The sequence below is a fragment of the Ranitomeya variabilis genome, chromosome 1 (assembly GCF_051348905.1).
Source record: "Ranitomeya variabilis isolate aRanVar5 chromosome 1, aRanVar5.hap1, whole genome shotgun sequence".
In the NCBI taxonomy this organism is placed as follows: domain Eukaryota; kingdom Metazoa; phylum Chordata; class Amphibia; order Anura; family Dendrobatidae; genus Ranitomeya; species Ranitomeya variabilis.
In genome coordinates, this window is record NC_135232.1 from 911,835,542 (window position 1) to 911,855,127 (window position 19,586).

At 47.8% G+C, this 19,586-nt stretch overlaps 3 non-coding genes and 53 pseudogenes across 3 annotated transcripts; all 56 read right to left on the reverse strand.

Moving 5' to 3' along the window:
• Positions 1-22: 22 nt before the first annotated feature.
• Positions 23-193, reverse strand: LOC143797330 (U2 spliceosomal RNA; annotated as a pseudogene).
• A 176-nt stretch (positions 194-369) lies between these two features.
• Positions 370-540, reverse strand: LOC143797350 (U2 spliceosomal RNA; annotated as a pseudogene).
• A 174-nt stretch (positions 541-714) lies between these two features.
• On the reverse strand, positions 715-888 carry LOC143796707 (U2 spliceosomal RNA; annotated as a pseudogene).
• Positions 889-1,064: 176 nt separating this feature from the next.
• Positions 1,065-1,238, reverse strand: LOC143795040 (U2 spliceosomal RNA; annotated as a pseudogene).
• A 176-nt stretch (positions 1,239-1,414) lies between these two features.
• On the reverse strand, positions 1,415-1,588 carry LOC143795042 (U2 spliceosomal RNA; annotated as a pseudogene).
• A 176-nt stretch (positions 1,589-1,764) lies between these two features.
• On the reverse strand, positions 1,765-1,938 carry LOC143796116 (U2 spliceosomal RNA; annotated as a pseudogene).
• Positions 1,939-2,114: 176 nt separating this feature from the next.
• LOC143794798 (U2 spliceosomal RNA) lies at positions 2,115-2,288 on the reverse strand (annotated as a pseudogene).
• A 176-nt stretch (positions 2,289-2,464) lies between these two features.
• On the reverse strand, positions 2,465-2,638 carry LOC143797162 (U2 spliceosomal RNA; annotated as a pseudogene).
• A 176-nt stretch (positions 2,639-2,814) lies between these two features.
• Positions 2,815-2,988, reverse strand: LOC143795634 (U2 spliceosomal RNA; annotated as a pseudogene).
• A 138-nt stretch (positions 2,989-3,126) lies between these two features.
• Positions 3,127-3,338, reverse strand: LOC143794634 (U2 spliceosomal RNA; annotated as a pseudogene).
• Positions 3,339-3,535: 197 nt separating this feature from the next.
• On the reverse strand, positions 3,536-3,687 carry LOC143801618 (U2 spliceosomal RNA; annotated as a pseudogene).
• Positions 3,688-3,862: 175 nt separating this feature from the next.
• LOC143796776 (U2 spliceosomal RNA) lies at positions 3,863-4,037 on the reverse strand (annotated as a pseudogene).
• A 176-nt stretch (positions 4,038-4,213) lies between these two features.
• LOC143797351 (U2 spliceosomal RNA) lies at positions 4,214-4,384 on the reverse strand (annotated as a pseudogene).
• A 176-nt stretch (positions 4,385-4,560) lies between these two features.
• On the reverse strand, positions 4,561-4,734 carry LOC143796708 (U2 spliceosomal RNA; annotated as a pseudogene).
• A 176-nt stretch (positions 4,735-4,910) lies between these two features.
• On the reverse strand, positions 4,911-5,084 carry LOC143795044 (U2 spliceosomal RNA; annotated as a pseudogene).
• Positions 5,085-5,260: 176 nt separating this feature from the next.
• Positions 5,261-5,434, reverse strand: LOC143795045 (U2 spliceosomal RNA; annotated as a pseudogene).
• Positions 5,435-5,610: 176 nt separating this feature from the next.
• LOC143794746 (U2 spliceosomal RNA) lies at positions 5,611-5,784 on the reverse strand (annotated as a pseudogene).
• Positions 5,785-5,959: 175 nt separating this feature from the next.
• Positions 5,960-6,133, reverse strand: LOC143801593 (U2 spliceosomal RNA; annotated as a pseudogene).
• Positions 6,134-6,331: 198 nt separating this feature from the next.
• LOC143796800 (U2 spliceosomal RNA) lies at positions 6,332-6,483 on the reverse strand (annotated as a pseudogene).
• Positions 6,484-6,659: 176 nt separating this feature from the next.
• Positions 6,660-6,833, reverse strand: LOC143797163 (U2 spliceosomal RNA; annotated as a pseudogene).
• A 176-nt stretch (positions 6,834-7,009) lies between these two features.
• LOC143795635 (U2 spliceosomal RNA) lies at positions 7,010-7,183 on the reverse strand (annotated as a pseudogene).
• A 138-nt stretch (positions 7,184-7,321) lies between these two features.
• Positions 7,322-7,533, reverse strand: LOC143794635 (U2 spliceosomal RNA; annotated as a pseudogene).
• A 159-nt stretch (positions 7,534-7,692) lies between these two features.
• On the reverse strand, positions 7,693-7,882 carry LOC143801634 (U2 spliceosomal RNA). Its single transcript, XR_013220929.1, has one exon. It is a non-coding gene; the product is annotated as a U2 spliceosomal RNA (small nuclear RNA).
• Positions 7,883-8,057: 175 nt separating this feature from the next.
• LOC143796871 (U2 spliceosomal RNA) lies at positions 8,058-8,232 on the reverse strand (annotated as a pseudogene).
• Positions 8,233-8,408: 176 nt separating this feature from the next.
• On the reverse strand, positions 8,409-8,582 carry LOC143795046 (U2 spliceosomal RNA; annotated as a pseudogene).
• A 176-nt stretch (positions 8,583-8,758) lies between these two features.
• Positions 8,759-8,929, reverse strand: LOC143797390 (U2 spliceosomal RNA; annotated as a pseudogene).
• Positions 8,930-9,105: 176 nt separating this feature from the next.
• LOC143796630 (U2 spliceosomal RNA) lies at positions 9,106-9,279 on the reverse strand (annotated as a pseudogene).
• Positions 9,280-9,455: 176 nt separating this feature from the next.
• On the reverse strand, positions 9,456-9,629 carry LOC143795047 (U2 spliceosomal RNA; annotated as a pseudogene).
• Positions 9,630-9,805: 176 nt separating this feature from the next.
• Positions 9,806-9,979, reverse strand: LOC143794157 (U2 spliceosomal RNA; annotated as a pseudogene).
• Positions 9,980-10,154: 175 nt separating this feature from the next.
• Positions 10,155-10,329, reverse strand: LOC143796777 (U2 spliceosomal RNA; annotated as a pseudogene).
• Positions 10,330-10,505: 176 nt separating this feature from the next.
• LOC143795048 (U2 spliceosomal RNA) lies at positions 10,506-10,679 on the reverse strand (annotated as a pseudogene).
• Positions 10,680-10,855: 176 nt separating this feature from the next.
• LOC143797392 (U2 spliceosomal RNA) lies at positions 10,856-11,026 on the reverse strand (annotated as a pseudogene).
• A 176-nt stretch (positions 11,027-11,202) lies between these two features.
• On the reverse strand, positions 11,203-11,376 carry LOC143796631 (U2 spliceosomal RNA; annotated as a pseudogene).
• Positions 11,377-11,552: 176 nt separating this feature from the next.
• On the reverse strand, positions 11,553-11,726 carry LOC143795050 (U2 spliceosomal RNA; annotated as a pseudogene).
• Positions 11,727-11,902: 176 nt separating this feature from the next.
• On the reverse strand, positions 11,903-12,076 carry LOC143795051 (U2 spliceosomal RNA; annotated as a pseudogene).
• Positions 12,077-12,252: 176 nt separating this feature from the next.
• On the reverse strand, positions 12,253-12,426 carry LOC143795052 (U2 spliceosomal RNA; annotated as a pseudogene).
• Positions 12,427-12,601: 175 nt separating this feature from the next.
• LOC143801420 (U2 spliceosomal RNA) lies at positions 12,602-12,775 on the reverse strand (annotated as a pseudogene).
• A 159-nt stretch (positions 12,776-12,934) lies between these two features.
• Positions 12,935-13,122, reverse strand: LOC143797336 (U2 spliceosomal RNA). The gene has a single exon (XR_013220452.1). It is a non-coding gene; the product is annotated as a U2 spliceosomal RNA (small nuclear RNA).
• Positions 13,123-13,298: 176 nt separating this feature from the next.
• On the reverse strand, positions 13,299-13,472 carry LOC143796632 (U2 spliceosomal RNA; annotated as a pseudogene).
• A 176-nt stretch (positions 13,473-13,648) lies between these two features.
• Positions 13,649-13,822, reverse strand: LOC143795053 (U2 spliceosomal RNA; annotated as a pseudogene).
• Positions 13,823-13,998: 176 nt separating this feature from the next.
• Positions 13,999-14,172, reverse strand: LOC143795054 (U2 spliceosomal RNA; annotated as a pseudogene).
• Positions 14,173-14,370: 198 nt separating this feature from the next.
• Positions 14,371-14,522, reverse strand: LOC143796621 (U2 spliceosomal RNA; annotated as a pseudogene).
• Positions 14,523-14,697: 175 nt separating this feature from the next.
• LOC143794358 (U2 spliceosomal RNA) lies at positions 14,698-14,871 on the reverse strand (annotated as a pseudogene).
• Positions 14,872-15,047: 176 nt separating this feature from the next.
• Positions 15,048-15,221, reverse strand: LOC143801421 (U2 spliceosomal RNA; annotated as a pseudogene).
• Positions 15,222-15,380: 159 nt separating this feature from the next.
• On the reverse strand, positions 15,381-15,568 carry LOC143797337 (U2 spliceosomal RNA). Its single transcript, XR_013220453.1, has one exon. It is a non-coding gene; the product is annotated as a U2 spliceosomal RNA (small nuclear RNA).
• Positions 15,569-15,744: 176 nt separating this feature from the next.
• LOC143796633 (U2 spliceosomal RNA) lies at positions 15,745-15,918 on the reverse strand (annotated as a pseudogene).
• Positions 15,919-16,094: 176 nt separating this feature from the next.
• On the reverse strand, positions 16,095-16,268 carry LOC143795055 (U2 spliceosomal RNA; annotated as a pseudogene).
• A 176-nt stretch (positions 16,269-16,444) lies between these two features.
• On the reverse strand, positions 16,445-16,618 carry LOC143795056 (U2 spliceosomal RNA; annotated as a pseudogene).
• Positions 16,619-16,816: 198 nt separating this feature from the next.
• On the reverse strand, positions 16,817-16,968 carry LOC143796623 (U2 spliceosomal RNA; annotated as a pseudogene).
• A 175-nt stretch (positions 16,969-17,143) lies between these two features.
• LOC143794359 (U2 spliceosomal RNA) lies at positions 17,144-17,317 on the reverse strand (annotated as a pseudogene).
• A 176-nt stretch (positions 17,318-17,493) lies between these two features.
• On the reverse strand, positions 17,494-17,667 carry LOC143794339 (U2 spliceosomal RNA; annotated as a pseudogene).
• A 176-nt stretch (positions 17,668-17,843) lies between these two features.
• On the reverse strand, positions 17,844-18,017 carry LOC143797164 (U2 spliceosomal RNA; annotated as a pseudogene).
• A 176-nt stretch (positions 18,018-18,193) lies between these two features.
• Positions 18,194-18,367, reverse strand: LOC143796031 (U2 spliceosomal RNA; annotated as a pseudogene).
• Positions 18,368-18,505: 138 nt separating this feature from the next.
• LOC143794636 (U2 spliceosomal RNA) lies at positions 18,506-18,717 on the reverse strand (annotated as a pseudogene).
• A 197-nt stretch (positions 18,718-18,914) lies between these two features.
• LOC143801619 (U2 spliceosomal RNA) lies at positions 18,915-19,066 on the reverse strand (annotated as a pseudogene).
• A 175-nt stretch (positions 19,067-19,241) lies between these two features.
• On the reverse strand, positions 19,242-19,416 carry LOC143796778 (U2 spliceosomal RNA; annotated as a pseudogene).
• Between the last annotated feature and the right edge of the window lie 170 nt (positions 19,417-19,586).

The following is a 19,586-nucleotide window of genomic DNA, read 5'->3' on the forward strand; positions in this document are numbered from 1 at the left end:
CGCAACGCGTTTTAAATCTGCATAACCACACCCTCCATCCCCGTGAAGGTTCCGTGTGACAAAGCAAGCTCCATTTCCAGCTCCCTGTTCCAAAAATCCATTTAATATATGGTCCCCAAATAGGGGACGTATCAGATATTAAACTAAGAACAGACACTACGCTTGATCTTGAGCCATTTGGCCGAGAAGAGATGATCAGAAATGGTTTGCCACTTGGGCCGCACCAAGGCCTACAACCGACACCCACTGTGGAGACGTAGCAAAAGATTGCCGCAGGGAAGACATTTCCAGAAACTCTGGATGCTCTGTCGATGACAGTTCTGCGGTGTGCATGTGTTCAAGCTGTGCGCAACGCGTTTTGAATCTGCATAACCACACCCTCCATCCCCGTGAAGGTTCCGTGTGACAAAGCAAGCTCCATTTCCAGCTCCCTGTTCCAAAAATCCATGTAATATATGGTCCCCAAATAGGGGACATATCAGATATTAAACTAATAACAGACACTACGCTTGATCTTGATCCATTTGGCCGAGAAGAGATGATCAGAAATGGTTTGCCACTTGGGCCGCACCAAGGCCTACAACCGACACCCACTGTTAAGACGTAGCAAAAGATTGCCGCAGGGAAGACATTTCCAGAAACTGGATGCTCTGTCGATGACAGTTCTGCGGTGTGCATGTGTTCAAGCTGTGCGCAACGCGTTTTGAATCTGCATAACCACACCCTCCATCCCCGTGAAGGTTCCGTGTGACAAAGCAAGCTCCATTTCCAGCTCCCTGTTCCAAAAATCCATTTAATATATGGTCCCCAAATAGGGGACGTAACAGATATTAAACTAATAAGAACAGACACTACGCTTGATCTTGAGCCATTTGGCCGAGAAGAGATGATCAGAAATGGTTTGCCACTTGGGCCGCACCAAGGCCTACAACCGACACCCACTGTGGAGACGTAGCAAAAGATTGCCGCAGGGAAGACATTTCCAGAAACTCTGGATGCTCTGTTGACGACAGTTCTGCGGTGTGCATGTGTTCAAGCTGTGCGCAACGCGTTTTGAATCTGCATAACCACACCCTCCATCCCCGTGAAGGTTCCGTGTGACAAAGCAAGCTCCATTTCCAGCTCCCTGTTCCAAAAATCCATTTAATATATGGTCCCCAAATAGGGGACGTATCAGATATTAAACTAATAAGAACAGACACTACGCTTGATCTTGAGCCATTTGGCCGAGAAGAGATGATCAGAAATGGTTTGCCACTTGGGCCGCACCAAGGCCTACAACCGACACCCACTGTGGAGACGTAGCAAAAGATTGCCGCAGGGAAGACATTTCCAGAAACTCTGGATGCTCTGTCGATGACAGTTCTGCGGTGTGCATGTGTTCAAGCTGTGTGCAACGCATTTTGAATCTGCATAACCACACCCTCCATCCCCGTGAAGGTTCCGTGTGACAAAGCAAGCTCCATTTCCAGCTCCCTGTTCCAAAAATCCATTTAATATATGGTCCCCAAATAGGGGACGTATCAGATATTAAACTAATAAGAACAGACACTACGCTTGATCTTGAGCCATTTGGCCGAGAAGAGATGATCAGAAATGGTTTGCCACTTGGGCCGCACCAAGGCCTACAACCGACACCAACTGTGGAGACGTAGCAAAAGATTGCCGCAGGGAAGACATTTCCAGAAACTCTGGATGCTCTGTCGATGACAGTTCTGCGGTGTGCATGTGTTCAAGCTGTGCGCAACGCGTTTTGAATCTGCATAACCACACCCTCCATCCCCGTGAAGGTTCCGTGTGACAAAGCAAGCTCCATTTCCAGCTCCCTGTTCCAAAAATCCATTTAATGTATGGTCCCCAAATAGGGGACGTATCAGATATTAAACTAATAAGAACAGACACTACGCTTGATCTTGAGCCATTTGGCCGAGAAGAAATGATCAGAAATGGTTTGCCACTTGGGCCGCACCAAGGCCTACAACCGACATCCACTGTGGAGACGTAGCAAAAGATTGCCGCAGGGAAGACATTTCCAGAAACTCTGGATGCTCTGTCGATGACAGTTCTGCGGTGTGCATGTGTTCAAGCTGTGCGCAACGCGTTTTGAATCTGCATAACCACACCCTCCATCCCCGTGAAGGTTCCGTGTGACAAAGCAAGCTCCATTTCCAGCTCCCAGTTCCAAAAATCCATTTAATATATGGTCCCCAAATAGGGGACGTATCAGATATTAAACTAATAAGAACAGACACTACGCTTGATCTTGAGCCATTTGGCCGAGAAGAGATGATCAGAAATGGTTTGCCACTTGGGCCGCACCAAGGCCTACAACCGACACCCACTGTGGAGACGTAGCAAAAGATTGCCGCAGGAAAGACATTTCCAGAAACTCTGGATGCTCTATCGATGACAGTTCTGCGGTGTGCATGTGTTCAAGCTGTGCACAATGCGTTTTGAATCTGCATAACCACACCCTCCATCCCCGTGAAGGTTCCGTGTGACAAAGCAAGCTCCATTTCCAGCTCCCTGTTCCAAAAATCCATTTAATATATGGTCCCCAAATAAGGGACGTATCAGATATTAAACTAATAAGAACAGACACTACGCTTCATCTTGAGCCATTTGGCCGAGAAGAGATGATCAAAAATGGTTTGCCACTTGGGCCGCACCAAGGCCTACAACCGACACCCACTGTGGAGACGTAGCAAAAGATTGCCGCAGGGAAGACATTTCCAGAAACTCTGGATGCTCTGTCGATGACAGTTCTGCGGTGTGCATGTGTTCAAGCTGTGCGCAATGCGTTTTGAATCTGCATAACCACACCCTCCATCCCCGTGAAGGTTCCGTGTGACAAAGCAAGCTCCATTTCCAGCTCCCTGTTCCAAAAATCCATTTAATATATGGTCCCCAAATAGGGGACGTATCAGATATTAAACTAATAAGAACAGACACTACGCTTGATCTTGAGCCATTTGGCCAAGAAGAGATGATCAGAAATGGTTTGCCACTTGGGCCGCACCAAGGCCTACAACCGACACCCACTATGGAGACATAGCAAAAGATTGCCGCAGGGAAGACATTTCCAGAAACTCTGGATGATCTGTCGATGACAGTTCTGCGGTGTGCATGTGTTCAAGCTGTGTGAAACGCGTTTTGAATCTGCATAACCACACCCTCCACCCCCGTGATGGTTCCGTGCGACAAAGCAAGCTCCATTTCCAGCTCCCTGTTCCAAAAATCCATTTAATATATGGTCCCCAAATAGGGGACGTATCAGATATTAAACTAATAAGAACAGACACTACGCTTGATCTTGAGCCATTTGGCCGAGAAGAGATGATCAGAAATGGTTTGCCACTTGGGCCGCACCAAGGCCTACAACCGACATCCACTGTGAGACGTAGCAAAAGATTGCCGCAGGGAAGACATTTCCAGAAACTCTGGATGCTCTATCGATGACAGTTCTGCGGTGTGCATGTGTTCAAGCTGTGCGCAACGCGTTTTGAATCTGCATAACCACACCCTCCATCCCCGTGAAGGTTCCGTGCGACAAAGCAAGCTCCATTTCCAGCTGCCTGTTCCAAAAATCCATTTAATATATGGTCCCCAAATAGGGGACGTATCAGATATTAAACTAATAAGAACAGACACTACACTTGATCTTGAGCCATTTGGCCGAGAAGAGATGATCAGAAATGGTTTGCCACTTGGGCCGCACCAAGGCCTACAACCGACACCCACTGTGGAGACGTAGCAAAAGATTGCCGCAGGGAAGACATTTCCAGAAACTCTGGATGATCTGTCGATGACAGTTCTGCGGTGTGCATGTGTTCAAGCTGTGCGCAACGCGTTTTGAATCTGCATAACCACACCCTCCACCCCCGTGATGGTTCCGTGCGACAAAGCAAGCTCCATTTCCAGCTCCCTGTTCCAAAAATCCATTTAATATATGGTCCCAAAATAGGGGACGTATCAGATATTAAACTAATAAGAACAGACACTACGCTTGATCTTGAGCCATTTGGCCGAGAAGAGATGATCAGAAATGATTTGCCACTTGGGCCGCACCAAGGCCTACAACCGACACCCACTGTGGAGACGTAGCAAAAGATTGCCGCAGGGAAGACATTTCCAGAAACTCTGGATGCTCTGTCGATGACAGTTCTGCGGTGTGCATGTGTTCAAGCTGTGCGCAACGCGTTTTGAATCTGCATAACCACACCCTCCATCCCCGTGAAGGTTCCGTGTGACAAAGCAAGCTCCATTTCCAGCTCCCTGTTCCAAAAATCCATGTAATATATGGTCCCCAAATAGGGGACATATCAGATATTAAACTAATAACAGACACTACGCTTGATCTTGATCCATTTGGCCGAGAAGAGATGATCAGAAATGGTTTGCCACTTGGGCCGCACCAAGGCCTACAACCGACACCCACTGTTAAGACGTAGCAAAAGATTGCCGCAGGGAAGACATTTCCAGAAACTCTGGATGCTCTGTCGATGACAGTTCTGCGGTGTGCATGTGTTCAAGCTGTGCGCAACGCGTTTTGAATCTGCATAACCACACCCTCCATCCCCGTGAAGGTTCCGTGTGACAAAGCAAGCTCCATTTCCAGCTCCCTGTTCCAAAAATCCATTTAATATATGGTCCCCAAATAGGGGACGTAACAGATATTAAACTAATAAGAACAGACACTACGCTTGATCTTGAGCCATTTGGCCGAGAAGAGATGATCAGAAATGGTTTGCCACTTGGGCCGCACCAAGGCCTACAACCGACACCCACTGTGGAGACGTAGCAAAAGATTGCCGCAGGGAAGACATTTCCAGAAACTCTGGATGCTCTGTCGACGACAGTTCTGCGGTGTGCATGTGTTCAAGCTGTGCGCAACGCGTTTTGAATCTGCATAACCACACCCTCCATCCCCGTGAAGGTTCCGTGTGACAAAGCAAGCTCCATTTCCAGCTCCCTGTTCCAAAAATCCATTTAATATATGGTCCCCAAATAGGGGACGTATCAGATATTAAACTAATAAGAACAGACACTACGCTTGATCTTGAGCCATTTGGCCGAGAAGAGATGATCAGAAATGGTTTGCCACTTGGGCCGCACCAAGGCCTACAACCGACACCCACTGTGGAGACGTAGCAAAAGATTGCCGCAGGGAAGACATTTCCAGAAACTCTGGATGCTCTGTCGATGACAGTTCTGCGGTGTGCATGTGTTCAAGCTGTGTGCAACGCATTTTGAATCTGCATAACCACACCCTCCATCCCCGTGAAGGTTCCGTGTGACAAAGCAAGCTCCATTTCCAGCTCCCTGTTCCAAAAATCCATTTAATATATGGTCCCCAAATAGGGGACGTATCAGATATTAAACTAATAAGAACAGACACTACGCTTGATCTTGAGCCATTTGGCCGAGAAGAGATGATCAGAAATGGTTTGCCACTTGGGCCGCACCAAGGCCTACAACCGACACCAACTGTGGAGACGTAGCAAAAGATTGCCGCAGGGAAGACATTTCCAGAAACTCTGGATGCTCTGTCGATGACAGTTCTGCGGTGTGCATGTGTTCAAGCTGTGCGCAACGCGTTTTGAATCTGCATAACCACACCCTCCATCCCCGTGAAGGTTCCGTGTGATAAAGCAAGCTCCATTTCCAGCTCCCTGTTCCAAAAATCCATTTAATATATGGTCCCCAAATAGGGGACGTATCAGATATTAAACTAATAAGAACAGACACTACGCTTGATCTTGAGCCATTTGGCCGAGAAGAGATGATCAGAAATGGTTTGCCACTTGGGCCGCACCAAGGCCTACAACCGACATCCACTGTGAGATGTAGCAAAAGATTGCCGCAGGGAAGACATTTCCAGAAACTCTGGATGCTCTATCGATGACAGTTCTGCGGTGTGCATGTGTTCAAGCTGTGCGCAACGCGTTTTGAATCTGCATAACCACACCCTCCATCCCCGTGAAGGTTCCGTGCGACAAAGCAAGCTCCATTTCCAGCTCCCTGTTCCAAAAATCCATTTAATATATGGTCCCCAAATAGGGGACGTATCAGATATTAAACTAATAAGAACAGACACTACACTTGATCTTGAGCCATTTGGCCAAGAAGAGATGATCAGAAATGGTTTGCCACTTGGGCCGCACCAAGGCCTACAACCGACACCCACTGTGGAGACGTAGCAAAAGATTGCCGCAGGGAAGACATTTCCAGAAACTCTGGATGCTCTATCGATGACAGTTCTGCGGTGTGCATGTGTTCAAGCTGTGCGCAACGCGTTTTGAATCTGCATAACCACACCCTTCATCCCCGTGAAGGTTCCGTGTGACAAAGCAAGCTCCATTTCCAGCTCCCTGTTCCAAAAATCCATTTAATGTATGGTCCCCAAATAGGGGACGTATCAGATATTAAACTAATAAGAACAGACACTACGCATGATCTTGAGCCATTTGGCCGAGAAGAAATGATCAGAAATGGTTTGCCACTTGGGCCGCACCAAGGCCTACAACCGACACCCACTGTGGAGACGTAGCAAAAGATTGCCGCAGGAAAGACATTTCCAGAAACTCTGGATGCTCTATCGATGACAGTTCTGCGGTGTGCATGTGTTCAAGCTGTGCACAATGCGTTTTGAATCTGCATAACCACACCCTCCATCCCCGTGAAGGTTCCGTGTGACAAAGCAAGCTCCATTTCCAGCTCCCTGTTCCAAAAATCCATTTAATATATGGTCCCCAAATAAGGGACGTATCAGATATTAAACTAATAAGAACAGACACTACGCTTCATCTTGAGCCATTTGGCCGAGAAGAGATGATCAAAAATGGTTTGCCACTTGGGCCGCACCAAGGCCTACAACCGACACCCACTGTGGAGACGTAGCAAAAGATTGCCGCAGGGAAGACATTTCCAGAAACTCTGGATGCTCTGTCGATGACAGTTCTGCGGTGTGCATGTGTTCAAGCTGTGCGCAATGCGTTTTGAATCTGCATAACCACACCCTCCATCCCCGTGAAGGTTCCGTGTGACAAAGCAAGCTCCATTTCCAGCTCCCTGTTCCAAAAATCCATTTAATATATGGTCCCCAAATAGGGGACGTATCAGATATTAAACTAATAAGAACAGACACTACGCTTGATCTTGAGCCATTTGGCCAAGAAGAGATGATCAGAAATGGTTTGCCACTTGGGCCGCACCAAGGCCTACAACCGACACCCACTGTGGAGACATAGCAAAAGATTGCCGCAGGGAAGACATTTCCAGAAACTCTGGATGATCTGTCGATGACAGTTCTGCGGTGTGCATGTGTTCAAGCTGTGTGAAACGCGTTTTGAATCTGCATAACCACACCCTCCACCCCCGTGATGGTTCCGTGCGACAAAGCAAGCTCCATTTCCAGCTCCCTGTTCCAAAAATCCATTTAATATATGGTCCCCAAATAGGGGACGTATCAGATATTAAACTAATAAGAACAGACACTACGCTTGATCTTGAGCCATTTGGCCGAGAAGAGATGATCAGAAATGGTTTGCCACTTGGGCCGCACCAAGGCCTACAACCGACATCCACTGTGAGACGTAGCAAAAGATTGCCGCAGGGAAGACATTTCCAGAAACTCTGGATGCTCTATCGATGACAGTTCTGCGGTGTGCATGTGTTCAAGCTGTGCGCAACGCGTTTTGAATCTGCATAACCACACCCTCCATCCCCGTGAAGGATCCGTGCGACAAAGCAAGCTCCATTTCCAGCTGCATGTTCCAAAAATCCATTTAATATATGGTCCCCAAATAGGGGACGTATCAGATATTAAACTAATAAGAACAGACACTACACTTGATCTTGAGCCATTTGGCCGAGAAGAGATGATCAGAAATGGTTTGCCACTTGGGCCGCACCAAGGCCTACAACCGACACCCACTGTGGAGACGTAGCAAAAGATTGCCGCAGGGAAGACATTTCCAGAAACTCTGGATGATCTGTCGATGACAGTTCTGCGGTGTGCATGTGTTCAAGCTGTGCGCAACGCGTTTTGAATCTGCATAACCACACCCTCCACCCCCATGATGGTTCCGTGCGACAAAGCAAGCTCCATTTCCAGCTCCCTGTTCCAAAAATCCATTTAATATATGGTCCCAAAATAGGGGACGTATCAGATATTAAACTAATAAGAACAGACACTACGCTTGATCTTGAGCCATTTGGCCGAGAAGAGATGATCAGAAATGATTTGCCACTTGGGCCGCACCAAGGCCTACAACCGACACCCACTGTGGAGACGTAGCAAAAGATTGCCGCAGGGAAGACATTTCCAGAAACTCTGGATGCTCTGTCGATGACAGTTCTGCGGTGTGCATGTGTTCAAGCTGTGCGCAACGCGTTTTGAATCTGCATAACCACACCCTCCATCCCCGTGAAGGTTCCGTGTGACAAAGCAAGCTCCATTTCCAGCTCCCTGTTCCAAAAATCCATTTAATATATGGTCCCCAAATAGGGGACGTATCAGATATTAAACTAATAAGAACAGACACTACGCTTGATCTTGAGCCATTTGGCCGAGAAGAGATGATCAGAAATGGTTTGCCACTTGGGCCGCACCAAGGCCTACAACCGACACCCACTGTGGAGACGTAGCAAAAGATTGCCGCAGGGAAGACATTTCCAGAAACTCTGGATGCTCTGTCGATGACAGTTCTGCGGTGTGCATGTGTTCAAGCTGTGCGCGACGCGTTTTGAATCTGCATAACCACACCCTCCATCCCCGTGAAGGTTCCGTGTGACAAAGCAAGCTCCATTTCCAGCTCCCTGTTCCAAAAATCCATGTAATATATGGTCCCCAAATAGGGGACGTATCAGATATTAAACTAATAACAGACACTACGCTTGATCTTGATCCATTTGGCTGAGAAGAGATGATCAGAAATGGTTTGCCACTTGGGCCGCACCAAGGCCTACAACCGACACCCACTGTTAAGACGTAGCAAAAGATTGCCGCAGGGAAGACATTTCCAGAAACTCTGGATGCTCTGTCGATGACAGTTCTGCGGTGTGCATGTGTTCAAGCTGTGCGCAACGCGTTTTGAATCTGCATAACCACACCCTCCATCCCTGTGAAGGTTCCGTGTGACAAAGCAAGCTCCATTTCCAGCTCCCTGTTCCAAAAATCCATTTAATATATGGTCCCCAAATAGGGGACGTAACAGATATTAAACTAATAAGAACAGACACTACGCTTGATCTTGAGCCATTTGGCCGAGAAGAGATGATCAGAAATGGTTTGCCACTTGGGCCGCACCAAGGCCTACAACCGACACCCACTGTGGAGACGTAGCAAAAGATTGCCGCAGGGAAGACATTTCCAGAAACTCTGGATGCTCTGTCGACGACAGTTCTGCGGTGTGCATGTGTTCAAGCTGTGCGCAACGCGTTTTGAATCTGCATAACCACACCCTCCATCCCCGTGAAGGTTCCGTGTGACAAAGCAAGCTCCATTTCCAGCTCCCTGTTCCAAAAATCCATTTAATATATGGTCCCCAAATAGGGGACGTATCAGATATTAAACTAATAAGAACAGACACTACGCTTGATCTTGAGCCATTTGGCCGAGAAGAGATGATCAGAAATGGTTTGCCACTTGGGCCGCACCAAGGCCTACAACCGACACCAACTGTGGAGACGTAGCAAAAGATTGCCGCAGGGAAGACATTTCCAGAAACTCTGGATGCTCTGTCGATGACAGTTCTGCGGTGTGCATGTGTTCAAGCTGTGCGCAACGCGTTTTGAATCTGCATAACCACACCCTCCATCCCCGTGAAGGTTCCGTGTGACAAAGCAAGCTCCATTTCCAGCTCCCTGTTCCAAAAATCCATTTAATATATGGTCCCCAAATAGGGGACGTATCAGATATTAAACTAATAAGAACAGACACTACACTTGATCTTGAGCCATTTGGCCGAGAAGAGATGATCAGAAATGGTTTGCCACTTGGGCCGCACCAAGGCCTACAACCGACACCCACTGTGGAGACGTAGCAAAAGATTGCCGCAGGGAAGACATTTCCAGAAACTCTGGATGATCTGTCGATGACAGTTCTGCGGTGTGCATGTGTTCAAGCTGTGCGCAACGCGTTTTGAATCTGCATAACCACACCCTCCACCCCCGTGATGGTTCCGTGCGACAAAGCAAGCTCCATTTCCAGCTCCCTGTTCCAAAAATCCATTTAATATATGGTCCCAAAATAGGGGACGTATCAGATATTAAACTAATAAGAACAGACACTACGCTTGATCTTGAGCCATTTGGCCGAGAAGAGATGATCAGAAATGATTTGCCACTTGGGCCGCACCAAGGCCTACAACCGACACCCACTGTGGAGACGTAGCAAAAGATTGCCGCAGGGAAGACATTTCCAGAAACTCTGGATGCTCTGTCGATGACAGTTCTGCGGTGTGCATGTGTTCAAGCTGTGCGCAACGCGTTTTGAATCTGCATAACCACACCCTCCATCCCCGTGAAGGTTCCGTGTGACAAAGCAAGCTCCATTTCCAGCTCCCTGTTCCAAAAATCCATTTAATATATGGTCCCCAAATAGGGGACGTATCAGATATTAAACTAATAAGAACAGACACTACGCTTGATCTTGAGCCATTTGGCCGAGAAGAGATGATCAGAAATGGTTTGCCACTTGGGCCGCACCAAGGCCTACAACCGACACCCACTGTGGAGACGTAGCAAAAGATTGCCGCAGGGAAGACATTTCCAGAAACTCTGGATGCTCTGTCGATGACAGTTCTGCGGTGTGCATGTGTTCAAGCTGTGCGCGACGCGTTTTGAATCTGCATAACCACACCCTCCATCCCCGTGAAGGTTCCGTGTGACAAAGCAAGCTCCATTTCCAGCTCCCTGTTCCAAAAATCCATGTAATATATGGTCCCCAAATAGGGGACGTATCAGATATTAAACTAATAACAGACACTACGCTTGATCTTGATCCATTTGGCTGAGAAGAGATGATCAGAAATGGTTTGCCACTTGGGCCGCACCAAGGCCTACAACCGACACCCACTGTTAAGACGTAGCAAAAGATTGCCGCAGGGAAGACATTTCCAGAAACTCTGGATGCTCTGTCGATGACAGTTCTGCGGTGTGCATGTGTTCAAGCTGTGCGCAACGCGTTTTGAATCTGCATAACCACACCCTCCATCCCTGTGAAGGTTCCGTGTGACAAAGCAAGCTCCATTTCCAGCTCCCTGTTCCAAAAATCCATTTAATATATGGTCCCCAAATAGGGGACGTAACAGATATTAAACTAATAAGAACAGACACTACGCTTGATCTTGAGCCATTTGGCCGAGAAGAGATGATCAGAAATGGTTTGCCACTTGGGCCGCACCAAGGCCTACAACCGACACCCACTGTGGAGACGTAGCAAAAGATTGCCGCAGGGAAGACATTTCCAGAAACTCTGGATGCTCTGTCGACGACAGTTCTGCGGTGTGCATGTGTTCAAGCTGTGCGCAACGCGTTTTGAATCTGCATAACCACACCCTCCATCCCCGTGAAGGTTCCGTGTGACAAAGCAAGCTCCATTTCCAGCTCCCTGTTCCAAAAATCCATTTAATATATGGTCCCCAAATAGGGGACGTATCAGATATTAAACTAATAAGAACAGACACTACGCTTGATCTTGAGCCATTTGGCCGAGAAGAGATGATCAGAAATGGTTTGCCACTTGGGCCGCACCAAGGCCTACAACCGACACCCACTGTGGAGACGTAGCAAAAGATTGCCGCAGGGAAGACATTTCCAGAAACTCTGGATGCTCTGTCGATGACAGTTCTGCGGTGTGCATGTGTTCAAGCTGTGTGCAACGCATTTTGAATCTGCATAACCACACCCTCCATCCCCGTGAAGGTTCCGTGTGACAAAGCAAGCTCCATTTCCAGCTCCCTGTTCCAAAAATCCATTTAATATATGGTCCCCAAATAGGGGACGTATCAGATATTAAACTAATAAGAACAGACACTACGCTTGATCTTGAGCCATTTGGCCGAGAAGAGATGATCAGAAATGGTTTGCCACTTGGGCCGCACCAAGGCCTACAACCGACACCAACTGTGGAGACGTAGCAAAAGATTGCCGCAGGGAAGACATTTCCAGAAACTCTGGATGCTCTGTCGATGACAGTTCTGCGGTGTGCATGTGTTCAAGCTGTGCGCAACGCGTTTTGAATCTGCATAACCACACCCTCCATCCCCGTGAAGGTTCCGTGTGACAAAGCAAGCTCCATTTCCAGCTCCCTGTTCCAAAAATCCATTTAATATATGGTCCCCAAATAGGGGACGTATCAGATATTAAACTAATAAGAACAGACACTACGCTTGATCTTGAGCCATTTGGCCGAGAAGAGATGATCAGAAATGGTTTGCCACTTGGGCCGCACCAAGGCCTACAACCGACATCCACTGTGAGACGTAGCAAAAGATTGCCGCAGGGAAGACATTTCCAGAAACTCTGGATGCTCTATCGATGACAGTTCTGCGGTGTGCATGTGTTCAAGCTGTGCGCAACGCGTTTTGAATCTGCATAACCACACCCTCCATCCCTGTGAAGGTTCCGTGCGACAAAGCAAGCTCCATTTCCAGCTCCCTGTTCCAAAAATCCATTTAATATATGGTCCCCAAATAGGGGACGTATCAGATATTAAACTAATAAGAACAGACACTACACTTGATCTTGAGCCATTTGGCCGAGAAGAGATGATCAGAAATGGTTTGCCACTTGGGCCGCACCAAGGCCTACAACCGACACCCACTGTGGAGACGTAGCAAAAGATTGCCGCAGGGAAGACATTTCCAGAAACTCTGGATGCTCTGTCGATGACAGTTCTGCGGTGTGCATGTGTTCAAGCTGTGCGCAACGCGTTTTGAACCTGCATAACCACACCCTCCATCCCCGTGAAGGTTCCGTGTGACAAAGCAAGCTCCATTTCCAGCTCCCTGTTCCAAAAATCCATGTAATATATGGTCCCCAAATAGGGGACATATCAGATATTAAACTAATAACAGACACTACGCTTGATCTTGATCCATTTGGCCGAGAAGAGATGATCAGAAATGGTTTGCCACTTGGGCCGCACCAAGGCCTACAACCGACACCCACTGTTAAGACGTAGCAAAAGATTGCCGCAGGGAAGACATTTCCAGAAACTCTGGATGCTCTGTCGATGACAGTTCTGCGGTGTGCATGTGTTCAAGCTGTGCGCAACGCGTTTTGAATCTGCATAACCACACCCTCCATCCCTGTGAAGGTTCCGTGTGACAAAGCAAGCTCCATTTCCAGCTCCCTGTTCCAAAAATCCATTTAATATATGGTCCCCAAATAGGGGACGTAACAGATATTAAACTAATAAGAACAGACACTACGCTTGATCTTGAGCCATTTGGCCGAGAAGAGATGATCAGAAATGGTTTGCCACTTGGGCCGCACCAAGGCCTACAACCGACACCCACTGTGGAGACGTAGCAAAAGATTGCCGCAGGGAAGACATTTCCAGAAACTCTGGATGCTCTGTCGACGACAGTTCTGCGGTGTGCATGTGTTCAAGCTGTGCGCAACGCGTTTTGAATCTGCATAACCACACCCTCCATCCCCGTGAAGGTTCCGTGTGACAAAGCAAGCTCCATTTCCAGCTCCCTGTTCCAAAAATCCATTTAATATATGGTCCCCAAATAGGGGACGTATCAGATATTAAACTAATAAGAACAGACACTACGCTTGATCTTGAGCCATTTGGCCGAGAAGAGATGATCAGAAATGGTTTGCCACTTGGGCCGCACCAAGGCCTACAACCGACACCCACTGTGGAGACGTAGCAAAAGATTGCCGCAGGGAAGACATTTCCAGAAACTCTGGATGCTCTGTCGATGACAGTTCTGCGGTGTGCATGTGTTCAAGCTGTGTGCAACGCATTTTGAATCTGCATAACCACACCCTCCATCCCCGTGAAGGTTCCGTGTGACAAAGCAAGCTCCATTTCCAGCTCCCTGTTCCAAAAATCCATTTAATATATGGTCCCCAAATAGGGGACGTATCAGATATTAAACTAATAAGAACAGACACTACGCTTGATCTTGAGCCATTTGGCCGAGAAGAGATGATCAGAAATGGTTTGCCACTTGGGCCGCACCAAGGCCTACAACCGACACCAACTGTGGAGACGTAGCAAAAGATTGCCGCAGGGAAGACATTTCCAGAAACTCTGGATGCTCTGTCGATGACAGTTCTGCGGTGTGCATGTGTTCAAGCTGTGCGCAACGCGTTTTGAATCTGCATAACCACACCCTCCATCCCCGTGAAGGTTCCGTGTGACAAAGCAAGTTCCATTTCCAGCTCCCTGTTCCAAAAATCCATTTAATATATGGTCCCCAAATAGGGGACGTATCAGATATTAAACTAATAAGAACAGACACTACGCTTGATCTTGAGCCATTTGGCCGAGAAGAGATGATCAGAAATGGTTTGCCACTTGGGCCGCACCAAGGCCTACAACCGACATCCACTGTGAGACGTAGCAAAAGATTGCCGCAGGGAAGACATTTCCAGAAACTCTGGATGCTCTATCGATGACAGTTCTGCGGTGTGCATGTGTTCAAGCTGTGCGCAACGCGTTTTGAATCTGCATAACCACACCCTCCATCCCTGTGAAGGTTCCGTGCGACAAAGCAAGCTCCATTTCCAGCTCCCTGTTCCAAAAATCCATTTAATATATGGTCCCCAAATAGGGGACGTATCAGATATTAAACTAATAAGAACAGACACTACGCTTGATCTTGAGCCATTTGGCCGAGAAGAGATGATCAGAAATGGTTTGCCACTTGGGCCGCACCAAGGCCTACAACCGACATCCACTGTGGAGACGTAGCAAAAGATTGCCGCAGGGAAGACATTTCCAGAAACTCTGGATGCTCTATCGATGACAGTTCTGCGGTGTGCATGTGTTCAAGCTGTGCGCAACGCGTTTTGAATCTGCATAACCACACCCTCCATCCCTGTGAAGGTTCCGTGCGACAAAGCAAGCTCCATTTCCAGCTCCCTGTTCCAAAAATCCATTTAATATATGGTCCCCAAATAGGGGACGTATCAGATATTAAACTAATAAGAACAGACACTACACTTGATCTTGAGCCATTTGGCCGAGAAGAGATGATCAGAAATGGTTTGCCACTTGGGCCGCACCAAGGCCTACAACCGACACCCACTGTGGAGACGTAGCAAAAGATTGCCGCAGGGAAGACATTTCCAGAAACTCTGGATGCTCTGTCGATGACAGTTCTGCGGTGTGCATGTGTTCAAGCTGTGCGCAACGCGTTTTGAACCTGCATAACCACACCCTCCATCCCCGTGAAGGTTCCGTGTGACAAAGCAAGCTCCATTTCCAGCTCCCTGTTCCAAAAATCCATGTAATATATGGTCCCCAAATAGGGGACATATCAGATATTAAACTAATAACAGACACTACGCTTGATCTTGATCCATTTGGCCGAGAAGAGATGATCAGAAATGGTTTGCCACTTGGGCCGCACCAAGGCCTACAACCGACACCCACTGTTAAGACGTAGCAAAAGATTGCCGCAGGGAAGACATTTCCAGAAACTCTGGATGCTCTGTCGATGACAGTTCTGCGGTGTGCATGTGTTCAAGCTGTGCGCAACGCGTTTTGAATCTGCATAACCACACCCTCCATCCCTGTGAAGGTTCCGTGTGACAAAGCAAGCTCCATTTCCAGCTCCCTGTTCCAAAAATCCATTTAATATATGGTCCCCAAATAGGGGACGTAACAGATATTAAACTAATAAGAACAGACACTACGCTTGATCTTGAGCCATTTGGCCGAGAAGAGATGATCAGAAATGGTTTGCCACTTGGGCCGCACCAAGGCCTACAACCGACACCCACTGTGGAGACGTAGCAAAAGATTGCCGCAGGGAAGACATTTCCAGAAACTCTGGATGCTCTGTCGACGACAGTTCTGCGGTGTGCATGTGTTCAAGCTGTGCGCAACGCGTTTTGAATCTGCATAACCACACCCTCCATCCCCGTGAAGGTTCCGTGTGACAAAGCAAGCTCCATTTCCAGCTCCCTGTTCCAAAAATCCATTTAATATATGGTCCCCAAATAGGGGACGTATCAGATATTAAACTAATAAGAACAGACACTACGCTTGATCTTGAGCCATTTGGCCGAGAAGAGATGATCAGAAATGGTTTGCCACTTGGGCCGCACCAAGGCCTACAACCGACACCCACTGTGGAGACGTAGCAAAAGATTGCCGCAGGGAAGACATTTCCAGAAACTCTGGATGCTCTGTCGATGACAGTTCTGCGGTGTGCATGTGTTCAAGCTGTGTGCAACGCATTTTGAATCTGCATAACCACACCCTCCATCCCCGTGAAGGTTCCGTGTGACAAAGCAAGCTCCATTTCCAGCTCCCTGTTCCAAAAATCCATTTAATATATGGTCCCCAAATAGGGGACGTATCAGATATTAAACTAATAAGAACAGACACTACGCTTGATCTTGAGCCATTTGGCCGAGAAGAGATGATCAGAAATGGTTTGCCACTTGGGCCGCACCAAGGCCTACAACCGACACCAACTGTGGAGACGTAGCAAAAGATTGCCGCAGGGAAGACATTTCCAGAAACTCTGGATGCTCTGTCGATGACAGTTCTGCGGTGTGCATGTGTTCAAGCTGTGCGCAACGCGTTTTGAATCTGCATAACCACACCCTCCATCCCCGTGAAGGTTCCGTGTGACAAAGCAAGTTCCATTTCCAGCTCCCTGTTCCAAAAATCCATTTAATATATGGTCCCCAAATAGGGGACGTATCAGATATTAAACTAATAAGAACAGACACTACGCTTGATCTTGAGCCATTTGGCCGAGAAGAGATGATCAGAAATGGTTTGCCACTTGGGCCGCACCAAGGCCTACAACCGACATCCACTGTGAGACGTAGCAAAAGATTGCCGCAGGGAAGACATTTCCAGAAACTCTGGATGCTCTATCGATGACAGTTCTGCGGTGTGCATGTGTTCAAGCTGTGCGCAACGCGTTTTGAATCTGCATAACCACACCCTCCATCCCTGTGAAGGTTCCGTGCGACAAAGCAAGCTCCATTTCCAGCTCCCTGTTCCAAAAATCCATTTAATATATGGTCCCCAAATAGGGGACGTATCAGATATTAAACTAATAAGAACAGACACTACGCTTGATCTTGAGCCATTTGGCCGAGAAGAGATGATCAGAAATGGTTTGCCACTTGGGCCGCACCAAGGCCTACAACCGACATCCACTGTGGAGACGTAGCAAAAGATTGCCGCAGGGAAGACATTTCCAGAAACTCTGGATGCTCTATCGATGACAGTTCTGCGGTGTGCATGTGTTCAAGCTGTGCGCAACGCGTTTTGAATCTGCATAACCACACCCTCCATCCCTGTGAAGGTTCCGTGCGACAAAGCAAGCTCCATTTCCAGCTCCCAGTTCCAAAAATCCATTTAATATATGGTCCCCAAATAGGGGACGTATCAGATATTAAACTAATAAGAACAGACACTACGCTTGATCTTGAGCCATTTGGCCGAGAAGAGATGATCAGAAATGGTTTGCCACTTGGGCCGCACCAAGGCCTACAACCGACACCCACTGTGGAGACGTAGCAAAAGATTGCCGCAGGAAAGACATTTCCAGAAACTCTGGATGCTCTATCGATGACAGTTCTGCGGTGTGCATGTGTTCAAGCTGTGCACAATGCGTTTTGAATCTGCATAACCACACCCTCCATCCCCGTGAAGGTTCCGTGTGACAAAGCAAGCTCCATTTCCAGCTCCCTGTTCCAAAAATCCATTTAATATATGGTCCCCAAATAAGGGACGTATCAGATATTAAACTAATAAGAACAGACACTACGCTTCATCTTGAGCCATTTGGCCGAGAAGAGATGATCAAAAATGGTTTGCCACTTGGGCCGCACCAAGGCCTACAACCGACACCCACTGTGGAGACGTAGCAAAAGATTGCCGCAGGGAAGACATTTCCAGAAACTCTGGATGCTCTGTCGATGACAGTTCTGCGGTGTGCATGTGTTCAAGCTGTGCGCAATGCGTTTTGAATCTGCATAACCACACCCTCCATCCCCGTGAAGGTTCCGTGTGACAAAGCAAGCTCCATTTCCAGCTCCCTGTTCCAAAAATCCATTTAATGTATGGTCCCCAAATAGGGGACGTATCAGATATTAAACTAATAAGAACAGACACTACGCTTGATCTTGAGCCATTTGGCCAAGAAGAGATGATCAGAAATGGTTTGCCACTTGGGCCGCACCAAGGCCTACAACCGACACCCACTACGGAGACATAGCAAAAGATTGCCGCAGGGAAGACATTTCCAGAAACTCTGGATGATCTGTCGATGACAGTTCTGCGGTGTGCATGTGTTCAAGCTGTGTGAAACGCGTTTTGAATCTGCATAACCACACCCTCCACCCCCGTGATGGTTCCGTGCGACAAAGCAAGCTCCATTTCCAGCTCCCTGTTCCAAAAATCCATTTAATATATGGTCCCCAAATAGGGGACGTATCAGATATTAAACTAATAAGAACAGACACTACGCTTGATCTTGAGCCATTTGGCCGAGAAGAGATGATCAGAAATGGTTTGCCACTTGGGCCGCACCAAGGCCTACAACCGACATCCACTGTGAGACGTAGCAAAAGATTGCCGCAGGGAAGACATTTCCAGAAACTCTGGATGCTCTATCGATGACAGTTCTGCGGTGTGCATGTGTTCAAGCTGTGCGCAACGCGTTTTGAATCTGCATAACCACACCCTCCATCCCCGTGAAGGTTCCGTGCGACAAAGCAAGCTCCATTTCCAGCTGCCTGTTCCAAAAATCCATTTAATATATGGTCCCCAAATAGGGGACGTATCAGATATTAAACTAATAAGAACAGACACTACACTTGATCTTGAGCCATTTGGCCGAGAAGAGATGATCAGAAATGGTTTGCCACTTGGGCCGCACCAAGGCCTACAACCGACACCCACTGTGGAGACGTAGCAAAAGATTGCCGCAGGGAAGACATTTCCAGAAACTCTGGATGATCTGTCGATGACAGTTCTGCGGTGTGCATGTGTTCAAGCTGTGCGCAACGCGTTTTGAATCTGCATAACCACACCCTCCACCCCCGTGATGGTTCCGTGCGACAAAGCAAGCTCCATTTCCAGCTCCCTGTTCCAAAAATCCATTTAATATATGGTCCCAAAATAGGGGACGTATCAGATATTAAACTAATAAGAACAGACACTACGCTTGATCTTGAGCCATTTGGCCGAGAAGAGATGATCAGAAATGATTTGCCACTTGGGCCGCACCAAGGCCTACAACCGACACCCACTGTGGAGACGTAGCAAAAGATTGCCGCAGGGAAGACATTTCCAGAAACTCTGGATGCTCTGTCGATGACAGTTCTGCGGTGTGCATGTGTTCAAGCTGTGCGCAACGCGTTTTGAA